Source organism: Pristiophorus japonicus, chromosome 13 (assembly GCF_044704955.1).
Source record: "Pristiophorus japonicus isolate sPriJap1 chromosome 13, sPriJap1.hap1, whole genome shotgun sequence".
NCBI lineage: Eukaryota > Metazoa > Chordata > Chondrichthyes > Pristiophoridae > Pristiophorus > Pristiophorus japonicus.
The window spans coordinates 358,264-373,858 of NC_091989.1; the positions used below are offsets into that span (position 1 = coordinate 358,264).

General features: G+C 46.8%; 1 protein-coding gene across 1 annotated transcript in view; it reads right to left on the reverse strand.

Annotated features, from left to right (window-relative positions):
- The window catches only part of pcloa (piccolo presynaptic cytomatrix protein a), a 677,428-nt gene that overhangs the window by 305,545 nt on the left and 356,288 nt on the right, over nt 1-15,595 (reverse strand). The gene's annotated exons all lie outside the window — the stretch shown is intronic.

Below are 15,595 nucleotides of genomic sequence, written 5' to 3' on the forward strand. Positions count from 1 at the left end.
CGCGCACTGACCATTTCAGGCCCGACAGGCCAACAATTTCTGCTCCAAGCCTGTGGGCACCATCATTTCCCAGTATTGCATTTTCTGCTTTCCCACTATCATTCTAGAATTATTCAATTATTTTCGAGAGTGAATTAGCTGTGAGATGGATTCTAACAATGTTCACCTACTCTCAGTATTAAACACATATGTATCAACAACCTGCCTTAATCTCAGTCCCAGAATGCACCCTTGTGATATTCTAGATGAACTAATGTATAGCTTCTGTGTGAGTTTATATTCTAGTATTTTGTGGCAAATTAAAGGCAGTGGTTTGATGATTAGGTTTGAAAAGCCTGTAGATTGTAAGAGGAAGGGAATCGAATTAGCCAAGAATTTCCGACAGTTGTGAGGTCCTGGGAGGAAGTGAGTTCAGAAGAGGAAATGGTGTGACAGGAGAGCGAGGATGTTGGATAGGATGTTGGATAGTGTGTTGGAGGAGCACCCAAAGAGGGGAGTGGAGAGATTTCAACTCCCATACTTACATCAAGCCTCCAGTGTAAAGGGGGTCCAGGATTCTAAAACAATGGGGTTGGTAAAATGTTTGAATGGTTTTTAAACTCAAGCTCCAACATATCGGCAGAAAATGTCTAATCATCCTTCGGAATGATTGCAGTAAAATCGTTGCCCAATTCTACATTCCGTTCTTTACTCAAGTCTTGCATTTTGTTTGTTCCGTTGTTTCTTCAGCTTCATTCTGCATAAAGTACAAATGACCCAAAGCTCCACCCTCCCCCGGTGAACGAAGAGAAAATGGGGCAATCATTTTCAAATACAACTTTAAAAAATAAAATTTACAACTCAGATTTACTCCCAAAACTCTTCATTCGAGTTCATCATCAGCATAGGCGGTCCCTGGACTGAGGATGTTTCAATGAAGGACCCAATATTCCAATCCTGAACTCCAACTGAAGGGTGGAAGATGATTGTGTGTGGATTTTTTTAACGTGTGGTGACCGTTGCACATCAGCCACCACCACGAGATAGCTCGCGTGCAGCTCTGTGCCTCTCAGGAACTGAAACATAACCTCTTGTATGGAGCGAATGGGACGTAGCCTCTGGTCTGACAACTTCTATCACTGAGTTCCAACAGATGTAGAGGCTGTGAAATTGTACAGGGCCATTTGCTGAGCCCGGACCTCCAGCTGCTGATCCACGGCAGCGTTTAGCTGCTATAGATTACGAGGCCATCCAGTAAAATGTCCGTCAGTGCTGCCCGAGTGTCAGAAGAGGAGTGGTCGGGGGGATTGACAATTACATCCTTTAAAAAGCCGAGAATGACGGAAGATTTCAGCAACAGGCTGGATAAGCAGCCGTTTCATGGTTTAAACTGCGAGGCCGCTGCAAGAGAGGAGCCCTGGGAGCATCGGGCAATACTTTTGAAGAATGTGTGCAAGTGAAGAGGAACCAAGGGCAGAGAGCAGCATGCTCGATGGAAGCAGCAAAACACAAACCTATCACTGCTGCTCACTTACAGACATCCGGAATCAAATGCACCATCGGAAGGGGGTGCCCATGAATCCAGAGAGTGGAGAGCACCAGTTCCCACTGTCACAGGACAGAGAGTGGAAAGCACCAGTTCCCACTGTCACAGGACAGAGAGTGGAGAGCACCAGTTCCCACTGTCACAGGACAGAGTGTGGAGAGCACCAGTTCCCACTGTCACAGGACAGAGAGTGGAGAGCACCAGTTCCCACTGTCACAGGACAGAGAGTGGAGAGCACAGTCCCACTGTCTCAGGACGGGAGAGTGGAGAGCACCAATTCCCACTGTCACAGGAGAGAGAGTGGAGAGCACCAGTTCTCACTGTCACAGGACGGGAGAGTGGAGAGCACCAGTTCCCACTGTCACAGGACAGAGAGTGGAGAGCACCAGTTCCCACTGTCTCAGGACGGGAGAGTGGAGAGCACCAATTCCCACTGTCACAGGAGAGAGAGTGGAGAGCACCAGTTCCCACTGTCACAGGACGGGAGAGTGGAGAGCACCAGTTCCCACTGTCACAGGACAGAGAGTGGAGAGCACCAGTTCCCACTGTCTCAGGATGGGAGAGTGGAGAGCACCAATTCCCACTGTCACAGGAGAGAGAGTGGAGAGCATCAGTTCCCACTGTCACAGGACGGGAGAGTGGAGAGCACCAGTTCCCACTGTCACAGGAGCATCCAGTCGTGCCCCGGTAACTGCCCCCAAAGGAAGTGCAGTGTGGGAAATTGCACACCGCTTCCATTGAGGGGGGGTAAGGCCAATTCTGCGGTGGGAGCAGGACTTCCACGCTGGGGGCTAAAATTCCCTGCCCCAGAAGGTTACCGCCCCCAAGATGGGAGCCTGTGCGGGGAGGCAGAGGGAAGATGAGGGGAGACGGGGGCAGGGGATGGAGGGAAGAGTGGTGGGGGTGGGGAGGCAGAGAAACCCAGGGCGGGGGACAGGAGGGGCCACATTGCAGCGGAGGTCTGGGAGGGGCGAAGTGTGTTGGAGGGGCAGGCCTGGGGGTTCTGTGCCTCGGTGCGGGGAGTGTTCAGAGTGGGGTGGACGGGTTGACTGCGCAGATGGCGGTTGGTGGATGTGGTGTGGTTGGCGTCGCGGGGGCGTGGCTCCGGGGTGGCCGGGGCTGGGGGCTCGACATCCGGGGGTGTTCGGCATTTGGGAAGGATTCTGATGCGATGGGGCGGGTTGGGTGTTCCCAGTGTTGGGTGAGTCTGCACGCTCTTGGGATGGGGGGTGGGCTGTTTGGGGTTGGGATTGGGAGACACTTCTTCACTCGGGGAGTTGTTGGCCTGTGGGGTTCTCTGCCGCCGAGAGTTGTTGATGCCAGTTCATTGGATGTGTTCGGGAGGGAGTTGGATGTAGTCCTTGCAGCTGGGGGGGTCAGGGGGTGTGGAGGGGGTGTGGGGGGAGGTGCTGGGGTGAGTAATCAGCCATGATCTTGTTGAATGGCGGTGCAGGCTCGAAGGGCCGAATGGCCTACTCCTGCACCTATTTTCTATGTTTCTATGAACTGTAGAGGATGTTCCAGGACCGTCAGCAAGGTGCAGACTCTCAGGTCGGTCTCTGAGGTCGGTCTCTCTCTGAGGTCAGTCTCAGAGGTCAGTCTCAGAGGTCAGTCTCAGAGGTCAGTCTCAGAGGTCAGTCTCAGAGGTCAGTCTCAGAGGTCTCGGAGGTTGGTCCCTGAGGTCGGTCCCTGAGGTCGGTCTCTGAAGTCAGTCCGAGGTCGGTCTCGGAGGTCGGTCTCAGAGGTCGGAGGTTAGTCTCGGAGATTGATCTCGGAGGTCGGAGGTCGGTCTTTGAGGTCGGTCTCGGAAGTCAGAGGTCGGTCTCGGAGGTCGGAGGTTGGTCTTGGAGGATGTGCAGCAACTGACATGTGATTCTGGATTCAACAACCCTCGGTTGCAGTAACGTCAAGGAAGCATTTCATTTTGGGATGCTTCAGTGGAGTGTGTAGCAGGTGTATTGGAATCTACGACAGCCCACCATCCCCAGCTCAGAAGCGGCCAGGGACCAGAGGCAGCAGCCTCCATGGAAGGAGACTTTTTAAAATTCGTTCTGGAATGTGGGCGTCGCTGGCAAGGCCGGCATTTATTGCCCATCCCTAATTGCCCTTGAGAAGATGGTGGTGAGCTGCCTTCTTGAACCGCTACAGTCCATGTGGTGAAGGTGCTCTCACATTGCTGTTCGGGAGGGAGTTCCAGGATTGTGACCCAGTGACGATGAAGGAATGGCCGATATATTTCCCAGTCAGGATGGTGTGTGACTCGGAGGGGAACGTGGAGGTGGTGGTGTTCCCATGCGCCTGCTGCCCTTGTCCTTCTAGGTGGTAGAGGTCGCGGGTTTGGGAGGTGCTGCATCTTGTAGATGGTGCACACTGCACTGTTGGAGGTGCTGTCTTTCGGATGAGACGTTAAACCGAGGCCCCGTCTGCTCTCTCAGGTGGATGTAAAAGATCCCATGGCAATATTTCGAAGAAGAGCAGGGGAGTTATCCCCGGTGTCCTGGCCAATATTTATCCCTCAATCGACATAACAAAATAAAACAGATTGTGTGTGGGAGCTTGCTGTGTGCATAATTGGCTGCCTCGTTTCCCAGATTACAACAGTGACTACACTTCCAAAAGTACTTCATTGGTTGTAAAGTGCTTTGAGACGTCTGGTGGTGGTGACAAGCGCGAGATAAATGTAAGTCTTTCATTCTCAGAGCAGCACACAAGTAGCAAACGGCAGACAGTGTCGGGCGGATCAGGAACAAGCTGCAATGGTGCGGCCACATTGGCTGCTTCCCAGCACTGAGCTTCCACAAGAGGACAGCCACTTCATCCCACCAGTCTTTTGTAGCAGCACCTCGTGACACTGCCCCTCAGGTCACACCCAAGGGCAGCACTAGAATAGACAGATTTCACCTCCAGCGAAGCTTGGTGTGAGGAAAGAATAGGTTGAGTTTCTTGTAATAAAGGAGAATGTGCACCTAGTCTATGCTCAGTTAACCGTGGAATGATCGTCACACAGGAAAGGGTGCATTTATGGCAAGCTCAGTTATTCATTCATATTATTTAGTCTTGTGTGGTCATTTAGGGCCAAAGAGAACTGATGTGATGCAATGTTCTAAGATGGTTGCTGGATTGAAGGCTTTGATTTATATGCAGATGGAGGATAAGGAACAGTGGCAGTGGTGACAAAGGGAGACTGTTGGGTAAGAACACTTGATTGATAAATTGAGTTTTCTGATGCTCCTTGCAACCATCACTGTGAATTCCTATGATACCCCATTCCATGACCTTCTGCCTCCAAAACAACTCAGGCCACCTCCTCAGGAATCTTCATGTCCAGGTCTTTTTAGATGGCAAAGTTCTGCAGGGCACAGCAAGCAACAACTATGATGGATATCTTCCTTGAAGAGCTCAGGGAGGCCAGAATTGCAGAGAAGGCATCAAGGGACAGAGGTTGAGGGGTTAATGACAGGAGCTTGCAAATTCTATGTGCGTGATATCTATTGCATCCTGCACTGCAATAAAACTGGATGGCCCTATCATGTTGCTGGCTTGCGGTCACGCTGAACAGCTCTCCCAAAAAATGCATCGGTTAACTGATGACTGCATGTCCAGACTTTATTTTAATGATACTATGCAGATCTTCCATGACTGCTTGAAATGAGCCAGTGACTTAGAAACTTAGTGTGGTCATTACTTTCAGAGTCCCAACCAAGCAGATAATCTTGGCCACAAGTCTTCATGCAGTAGTTGGCTTAGCTCCCCCATTGCCCCTGTGATGATGTGCAACCCTCACACATAGTTCCTCACGGAGAACGGTCTGTGTGCTCTGTAAACTCTGTTGGGGAAGGCAGCAATACCTTGCAGGGTGAATCCTCTTCGTTTGCTGCCTCACTCTGCAGCAAAATCCCTCCCTCCCTGGCCAAGTAGGTGCCTCGGAAATGGCATGGACACCCAACAAAATATTCAAAGTAGCTGACCTCAGGTCAAGAACATTGGTGTTGTCAGGAGGAAGTTCTATTCCATCTCACAACCCCATCCCCACCAAAAATCTCAGGGCCTCATTGTTCAAATTGTTATGGTTATCTCAGTATCGACACAATTAGTGTTATAAAATCAATGAGCATTTACTGAATTCCTGTATCAAGGCCATATCTTTCAGTGCAAGTTAACAGACTGCACATTCACTCTCTCCAGGATGCTGTGCTGAAAAGGGTTAATCAGACCATTGTATTTTTGCTGATTGAGCATTGCAACCAGTCAATCCTCAGTAAGCAGTTACTGTATTCAGACCTTCAATGTCACAACCTTTACTGCCATTTACATAACATGAGTACATTATACTGCTGCCAATTATATAGAGCAAAGCAAGCAGACATTATTAGCATTCCCATATCTGGCTGGTAAAAGTAATTTCATTATGCCTTATACATTATCAAGAATACAAATAACTAAGGAAGCTTGTATTTACAACTGCAGCAATATGATGGGATTAATTCCAGTCTGCATTAAGTTCTGTTTTCCTATCATCCCTGTCTGTTAACTCCTTGTCTCCCAATCCCCATGCACTGAATTCAAAATCCTTGCCCCCCCCCTCACAGACTTTCTTCTCCTGATATGTGCGCCCTCCTGCAGTACAACCTGCCACACCCAGTTCTCTGGCCTTCTCTGTATTTATTCCACCTTTAGTCACAGAGCCTTAGCTGCCTTGGCCCCACACTCCCTCCCTCCACCCCTCTCGGCCTGACTGTCTCTTGTCTCTTTCCAAGGTCTTCTCATGACCTACCTCAGACCATTCCTTCAGTCTGCTCCCCAACCAGCTCCCATCACTGCTTACTGTCTGCTTTCACCTTTGTGCATTACTTTGGAATGTTTCCTAATTTAAAGATGCCTTCTAAATACAGTTGGTGTTGGGAACGGCCGATATATTTCCCAGTCAGGATGGTGTGTGACTTGGAGGGGAACGTGGAGGTGGTGGTGTTCCCATGCGCCTGCTGCCCTTGTCCTTCTAGATGGTAGAGGTCGTGGGTTTGGGAGGTGCTGCCGAAGAAGCCTTGGCGAGTTGCTGCAGTGCATCTTGTAGATGGTGCACACTGCAGCCACGGTGCGCCGGTGGTGGAGGGAGTGAATATTGAAGGTGGTGGATGGGGTGCCGATCAAGCGGGCTGCTTTGTCCTGGATGGTGTCGAGCTTCTTGAGTGTTGTTGGAGCTGCACTCATCCAGGCAAGTGGAGAGTATTCCATCACACTCCTGACTTGTACCTTGTAGATGGTGGAAAGGCTTTGGGGAGTCAGGAGATGAGACACTCGCCGAAGAATACCCAGCCTCTGACCCGCTCTTGTAGCCACAGTATTTATGTGATTGGTCCAGTTAAGTTTCTGGTCAATGGCGACCCCCAGGATATTGACGGTGGGGGATTCGGTGATGGTAATGCCATTGAATATTAATGACCTACCCTCCATCATAAGGTCAGAAATGGGGATGTTCGCTGATGACTGCAGTGTTCAGTTCCATTCGCAACTCCTCAGATAATGGAGCAGTCCGTACCCGCATGCAGCAAGACCTGGACGACATTTAGGCTTGGGCTGATAAGTGGCAAATAGCATTCGTTATCAAGGGACGGTGGTTAGACTCTCGTTTGTTGGAGATGGTCATTGCCTGGCACTTGTGTGGCGCGAATGTTACTTGCCACTTATCAGCCCAAACTTGAATGTCGTCCAGGTCTTGCTGCATGCGGGCACGGACTGCTCCATTATTGAGAAGTTGCGAATGGAACTGAACACTGTGCAATCATCAGCGAACATCCCCACTTCCGACCTTATGATGGAGGGAAGGTCATTGATGAAGCAGCTGAAGATGGTTGGGCCTAGGACATTGCCCTGAAGGACTCCTGCAGCGATGTCCTGGGGCTGAGATGATTGGCCTCCAACAACCGCAACCATCGTCTTTTGTGCTAGGTATGACTCCAGCCAGTGAAGAGTTTTCCCCCTGATTCCCATTGACTTCAGGGCTTTTTGATGCCACACTCAGTCAAATGCTGCCTTGATGTCGAGGGCAGTCACTTTCATCTCACCTCTGGAATTTAGCTCTTGAGTCCATATTTGGACCAAGGCTGTAATGAGGTCTGGAGCCGAGTGGTCCTGGAGGAACCCAAACTGAGCATCGCAGGTTATTGGTAAGTGCCGCTTGATAGCACTGCTGACAACACCTTCCATCACTTTGCTGATGATTGAGAGTAGGCTTTTGGGGCGATAATTGGCCGGATTGGATTTGTCCTGCTTTTTGTGGACAGGACATACCTGGGCAGTTTTCCACAATTTTGGGTAGATGCCAGTGTTGTAGCTGTACTGGATCAGCTTGGCTAGCGGCGCAGCTAGTTCTGGAGCACGTCTTCAGCACAACAGCCGGGATGTTGTCGGGGTCCATAGACTTTGCTGTATCCAGCGTGCTCAGCCGTTTCTTGATATTATGTGCAGTGAATCGAATCGGCTGAAGACTGGCTTCTGAGATGGTGGAGACCTCAGGAGGAGGCCGATATGGATCATCCACTCGGCACTTCTGGCTGAAGATGGTTGCAAACGCATCAGCCTTGTCTTTTGCAGTTGCGTGTTGGGCTCCCCCATCTTTGAGGATGGGGATAGTCATGGAGCCTCCTCCTCCCGTTAGTTGTTTAATTGTCCACCACCATTGATACTGGATGTGGCAGGATTGCAGAGCTTTGATCTGATCCATTGATTGTGGGATTGCCTAACCCTGTCTATAGCATGTTTCTTTTGCTGTTTAGCATGCGTGTAGTCCTGGGTTGTAGCTTCCCCAGGTTGGCAGCTCATTTTTAGGTACACCTTGTGCTGCTCCTGGCATGCTCTTCTGCACTCCTTACTGCTTGATAATGGTAGAGTGAGGGATATGCCGGCCATGAGGTTACAGTTTGTGGTGTAATACAATTCTGCTGCTGCTGATGGCCCACAGTGCCTCATGGATGCCCATTTATGAGTGGATAAATCTATCCCATTTAGCACGGTGGTAGTGCCACATAACACGATGGAGGGTGTCCTCAGTGTGAAAATGGGACTGCGCGGTGATAACTGCTACCAATGCTGTCATGGACAGATGCATCTGCGACAGGTAGATTGGTGAGGACGAGGCCAAGGAAGTTTCTCTCTCATGTTGGTTCTCTCATCACTTGCTGCAGGCCCAGTCTGGCAATTATGTCCTTCAGGACTCGGCCAGCTCGGTCAGTAGTGGTGCTACTGAGCCACAATTGATGATGTAAGGTTACTAATCTTCAGAAAAGCACAGAAGGAGACCATGAACTAAAAATTGATTAATGCAAGCTTTTGGAATTAAGCTGGACAATTAAGGGCATTCAAGAACCAAAACATATTCATGCATAACAACAATGGAGTTGTTCCGTGAGACCCTGAACTTGAGTGACCAGGGTGGGGAATAACAAACCCACTGGAGACATCGCGTCTGTAAAAGGACCGGACAACAAAAGAACTACACCAGATGCATAGACCTATAATAGCTACAGCCAGGAAGGGGGATTGTATGTTTTCAGTCAATTTCTCTCAGAAGTCTAGTCCTGTAGTTTTAATCGGTTTTTGCGTAATAAAACGGACACTGGGTTAAGCCTACATTTTGTGCCACGTGTTGTCCTTTCCCACTATAAGTTCCGAGGTCGAAGAATCAGAGTAGAATGAAAAACAAACACCTTACAATGCTGGACATTGAAGTCCCCCACCCAGAGTACATTCTGTGCCTTTGCTACTCTCAGTGCTTCTTCCAAGTGGTGTTCAACATGGGGGAGCACTGATTGATCAGCTGAGGGAGGGCGGTCAGTGGTAATCAGCAAGAGGTTTCCTTGCCCAGGCTTGGCCTGAAGCCATGAGACGTCATGGGGTTCGGAGTCAATGTTGAGGACTCCCAGGGCCACTCCCTCCCGCCTGTATACCACTGTGCACCACCCCTGGTGGGTCTGTCCTGCTGATGGGACAGGACATACCCAGGGATGGTGATGGAGGAGTCTGGGACATTGGCTGAAAGGTATGATTCTGTGTGTATGACTATGTCAGGTTGTTGCTTGACAATCTATGGGACAGCTCTCCCAATTTTGGCACAAGTCCCCAGATATTAATGAGCAGGGTCGACTGGGCTGGGTGTGCAGTTGTTGTATCCGAAGCCGGTGCCGAGTGGTCTGTCCGGTTTTATTCTTATTATTTCTCGTAGTGGTTTGTTACAACTGAGTAGCTTGCTAGGCCATTCCAGAGGGCAGTTAAGAGTCAACCACATTGCTGTGGGTCTGGAGTCACATAGAGCGAAGACCAGGTAAGGGCGGCAGATTTCCTTCCCTTATTGAACCAGATGGGTTTTTATGACAATCCGATAATTTTACGGTCACCATTACTGATATTAGATAGATAGATATCTACAACGCAGGAGGAGGTAATTTCGGCCCATCGTGTCCGCGCCGGCCGACACAGAGCCGCACGGCCCTCGGTCAGCAGCTCTGAAGGTTACATATAAACCTTTGAACAATGAATAATGGCGGAAAGGTAAAGAGCACCCAGCCCAACCAGTCCACCCCACACAACTGCAACATCCCTTATACTGAAACATTCTACACTCCACCCCAACCGGAGCCACTGAATTTTAATTCCCCAGCTGCCGGGGTGGGATTTGAACTTGTATCACTGGATCATTAGTTCGGGTCTCTGGATTACTGGTGATATAACCACAATGCTACCGCTCCCAGTGTTACAGGAACGGGATTAATGGCCAGCCTGCTAATTCATTGCATGCACAAACCCAATTCACACAATTCAAAAATGCACATGTGTTTTTTTTAAAGTCTTGCATAATGTGTAGACACAAATCACAGAAGAGCTTAACTGCAGCTACATTGTACAGCAGGCAGCATGCCTCTGGTCGTTTACCAGCCCATGCCCTGCAGCATCGGCTACCTGGGCTAGGAGGAGTGGCAGCAAGAACTTGCTCAGATACAAAGGGTATTTGCCTCTGGTTTATACCCTCAGACAGGGAGTAAGTCAGGCTTCATGAACTTTACCAAGATTTGAAATATGTAAATCATTCAATTTTTAATATAGAAATGATTGTGTATTGAACATTGAAATAACCTTCATTTCACTGCAAACCCACATCTAACACCAAGAAATTCTGAAAACAAATACTCCAGTGTGGGAATATTCGTATTTACCATCACTGCAATCAATTGTAACGTTACAGCTTTATACAGAATCATTTCTGCTTTAATGTAAGCTATATTTATGCTACTAATTATATGTGGGGGAAAATGTAAATACATTCTAGTCGGGCAGTAAAACGTACCTCACCAGTACTTCACTCCTCTGCACTATCCAGTCCTTCACATGCAAACACTGGCTTGCCGTCTCACCGTCTCTCACTCATGCAAATAAAACTACTTCACACCTTTTTTGTACAAATAGACACGGCATTAGTCGCACTGCCTTCTTGTAACCACTGCAATGCTGCAGGTACTGGACATACAAGCAGCAGCATCCATTGGTCCAGTAAATCTCAATTACACTTTCATTGATGTACAGTCAAGTATTAAACTTAAAACTGAAACTTCAAATGACCCATTCCTGCAGCAGTTACCTAATAAATTACTGGAGACATAAATTCCAAGACGGATGTCACTGAATACGGGCTCCCCAATTGTGTTCATAACAATCCAATAAATGTTACCACTTATACATATTTTTCCAGAGTTACTATATATTTTTGCACATGAAAAATACTGAATATGAATAAGGCAGAGAAATTAACTTCTCTCTTACCACTGACATTGTGCACAGAGCGTTCTCGTTGATAACACAGATGACAATATTATTTGCGTGACTTTCAATACTTTACCGAGCCTGAGGATCATTTATTATTTAAGATAGTATGAAATGGCTTAGATGCTTCAGTAACTGTAAAAGCCATTTGTGAGCTCTCCACATTGCTATTGATTTAAATGTTACCTACTGTGTGCTTATTAGCCTCCAGGTCTGCTAGCACTTCAGTCTGCAATATGTACAGTATTATGGAATCCTTAGTGCGCCCGATTGCACTCCAAATAGTTACATCTCCTGGGCTAAATTATTTGTGAGTAACAGAATCTCACTGATGACACATATGGTGATAGTACTCTGCATTGCTGAATAAAAGATAATAACCTATGATCAAACATGCCTTTTTCCTGCTGAAATACTGTATAATATCTAAATCTAATGGAGCGTTACATCATACCAAAAAAACAATCTTGTTCATAAAAGACTCACTTGACATAATATGTAAAGTAATGGCCCAGGCTAAGAATTCATCTCATTGGCTGTGGAACAATAATCCCGAGTGGCTTCATTTTAACCGTGTCTTACTGTACGTTGTCATTTTAATGCATCACTCTCTTTAATTGGTTTAGTCATAATAAATATTAAATATTTCTACAGCTTTAACAATCGTAAGTCAGTGCAGCAGCCTCAATGATGCTTCTGAATTCTATCAAAGGCAGAAATAGATTTAAAATTATAATTAAATTGTTATAAACTACAAATAAATTTGCAATTATTGACATCAAATTTGTGCTGAAGAATTATGGCTTTCTTTAAACATATGCTTATTTATTATCAGAACACACAAGCAACAATGTGGATAACATAATAGTTTATACATAAGCACACCAACCTTGCCATCTAAGGTAAACAACATAAGGGATGATGGAAAGTTTCAGAGGCTTTTCACTATTTCAATCTTTTGTTCTCCCTCCCTACTTTCCCATTTTTCCTTGTTTCAGGCTCTCTGCCTCTGAGCTATCCTCCTCCAACTGAAAGGATCAGATTAGGTGCCTCTCTCAGATGGTCTGACGCACATGGTGAATAATGGGCACAGACTCCCGTCCGACCATTCCGTGACTCTGCACAAGGGTACGCCAACCATGAACCACCTACTATGAATATTTATCTTTCTCTCATCTCCTCTCCAAAATGAATAATTACTGAGCAGTTTGCAAAAATATCCTTCACCATCTAAATAATTCATGGCTTAAGGTAGTTTTCTGTGTTTGGTTGAAGTGGCACAAAGGGAGAGAAAATGTTTAAGGATGCACTAAATATCTAAACAAATATTTATAGTATTTCAGTAAGATTCCACTGAAACCCTTATTCATAATTCAACAATTATAATTTATTAGTTTCAGTAAACCATTCCTCTGATCTGCTCCAGTTCCATTAAAGTAAACAGGATTTTGTTTCTGAGATGAAAGATGCTGACTTTGACGATAGCAACCATTGTGTCTCTTCAATGATTGATTTATTGCTCTATTTATGTTGCTCAAGTCTCGAGTATTATCAATTAATGAAATGCGGATCAAATATTCTATTCTTCATTCTGAATAAAGGTGACAAAATTGAAGACTGAACAGAATTGTGTCTATCTTGACAGGAAATGATACAAAAAATGTTTCCTTTACGAACTGTCAGATGGCAAAGTGATGCTTCACTTGTGGCATATAGATGAGTTGCAGTAAACAGGTTGAGTTGTAATTGAATTGTGCAGACAGCTGCAAGAAATTATTTTGCCATTAGATGTATCAGAATATGCAACTGCATGAACGTTTTATTAGAAATATATATAAATAAACACTGTTATCACTCAGTAATTCATTCTGGGAATAAACAAAATCACTTGCCAAACTATTGTACCTGCCATAACAGGCATCCACTGTCTAAGTATTATTTTTTGATATGTATGCATGTTAGGAAGGTTGCAGGAGTGAAGAAACACTGCTCAGAATGCTGATGTGCAGTATTCCCTTCAGAACTATTATTCTTCTTAACTTAATCTGTTATGCATGTTAAATATCTTCAGCAATTATTTCGGAGAGCCTGATTTTTTGTGACGTGCCTGCCTGGAGTCGAGGCTGATGCTATGTCCAACCCCATTCCCTTTCCTAATGTTCATTCCAATTTGTTCAGCAGTTGGGCATCCATTCATCACCTGGCACCTGGGCTGGCCTGCCCAAATTCAACTTGCTGCTGTCCGCCACTCCCACTGTGACAAGAAGAGGAAGTGGCTCTGTGGGCGTGCTCAGTGCGGCCATCGTCACTGGCAGTTACACCAGCAGCATTTGTCTACATCTGTGACACTCCTCGCATCTCAGCGAAAGTCCAAGCACAGTGAAGTGACCAAGGGAGGAACGTAGGAGAGGGTGGAGAGCTCAGACATGTACAGGACCTGCAGACATCATTGCAGTCCATCTGCCAGTCACAAAGTACCATCCGAGACTATATCATTCACACACCTCACTTGCTGCTTTCTCCAGCTTCCTCTTCAACTTGCCAAATCATCTGCTGTCAACGGTGCCTTGGTCAGTCTGTGCAACACATTCACCACCTTCCACGTGAAGCAATTAATGCAGACTCTCTGTTAACCTTCCTTCTTCTGAGTTTCAATCCATCTCTAGTTACAGATTTTTTAACTATGCCAGATCAGTTATGATGAAAATAATTCATTAGGATGCTTACTGGGGAACATGGAGAAAGATTTCACAGGTAAGGACTTGGAGGGATCTCACAGATAAACACAGGGCAATGATAAATCTGGGAAACATGCAGGAGGTAGGCCGAGTTGCTATCCTTGTGGAGCCAAGATGAAGTACAGGTGTATTCCCAACTATCTCCTCATTTCAGTCTGCCTCTCCCTCCATCACTATATCGTGTAGCTTACGATTGAACAGTATGAAAATTAAACCAAACTTTGTCATAATATTTGATCACTCACTCATTGATTTGGGTGCCTCACTGTTAATGTCACAGGCCCACTGATGACGATGAGCTGACATCTATGAAGGGCAGTTTAACAAGAGTAATCACTATCGGTGATAAACTACCCTGCTGTTCTTTCCAAAATTCCACTAGGAGCAGATTCTTTTTTCATTCATGGGATGTGGGCGTCACTGGAAATGGCGGCATTTATTGCCCATCCCTAATTGCCCTTGAGGTGATGAGCCACCTTCTTGAACCGCTGCAGTCCGTGTGGTGAAGGTGCTCCCAGTGATTCTGTCGCAGCGGTTTGGTATAAGTGTCTCGCTGGACCATTCCAGAGGGCAGTTAAGAGTCAACCACATTGCTGTGGGTCTGGAGTCACAGATAGGCCCAGACTGGGTAAGGGCGGCAGACTTTCTTCCCGAACAGACATCAGTGAACCCGATGGGTTTGTACGACAATCCGGCAGTTTCACGGTCACCATTACTGACACTAGATTTCTATTCCAGATTTATTTAATTAACTGAATTTAAATTCCCCAACTGCCAGGGTGGGATTTGAACTCATGTCTCGGGATCATTAGTCCCGGCCCCTGGATTACTATCCAGTAACAGAACCTCTGTGAACATAACAGAGTTGAAGCCAACAGAATCAGTATCAGCCAGCCTTGTAACATCAAGCTATGTGTCAGGAAATATATTAAGTGCTTATTTGGCCAGTAAAGAGGAAGGAGGAGGCAGAGGATTTACGATGCAAAATATCACTGCCCCGAAATTCCCGGTCCCGGAAAGGACCGTTACTTCGTCAAAATTGAATGGCCGCCGCTTTGGGCTCATCCGGCCACCCCGACATAGATTTGGGACGGGAAGTTTTGCAGCGATCTCTCGATGTCAGCTCGAGAGCATCACTGCCAGAGGCGCAGGAACAGATTGCCTGCCCTCTTGCCCACACTTGGGGCATGAACCAAGGAAACGGAGAAAAAAACATGTCACGGAAATTATTGGACCAGGTCTTGCTGGAGTGGGGCAGTGTGTGGCATTAGTTAGACTTTTCCTGAGCCCTTCAGCTCAAAATCCTTTCTGTGCCATAACTTTCTGAATATGCAATCTCCGAACGGCGTAACCTTAAAATGAAAATAATTCTAGTTGTGACACCTGATCGACATTCTGCACACATCACCACTGTCTATGTAAATAATTACTGACAGAACTCCACTCAGTGAGAAGCTGCACAGTTTGACCACACTTATCAGCAGTCAGCCATTTTCAAAAGTCCTCGTCATCATAACAGATT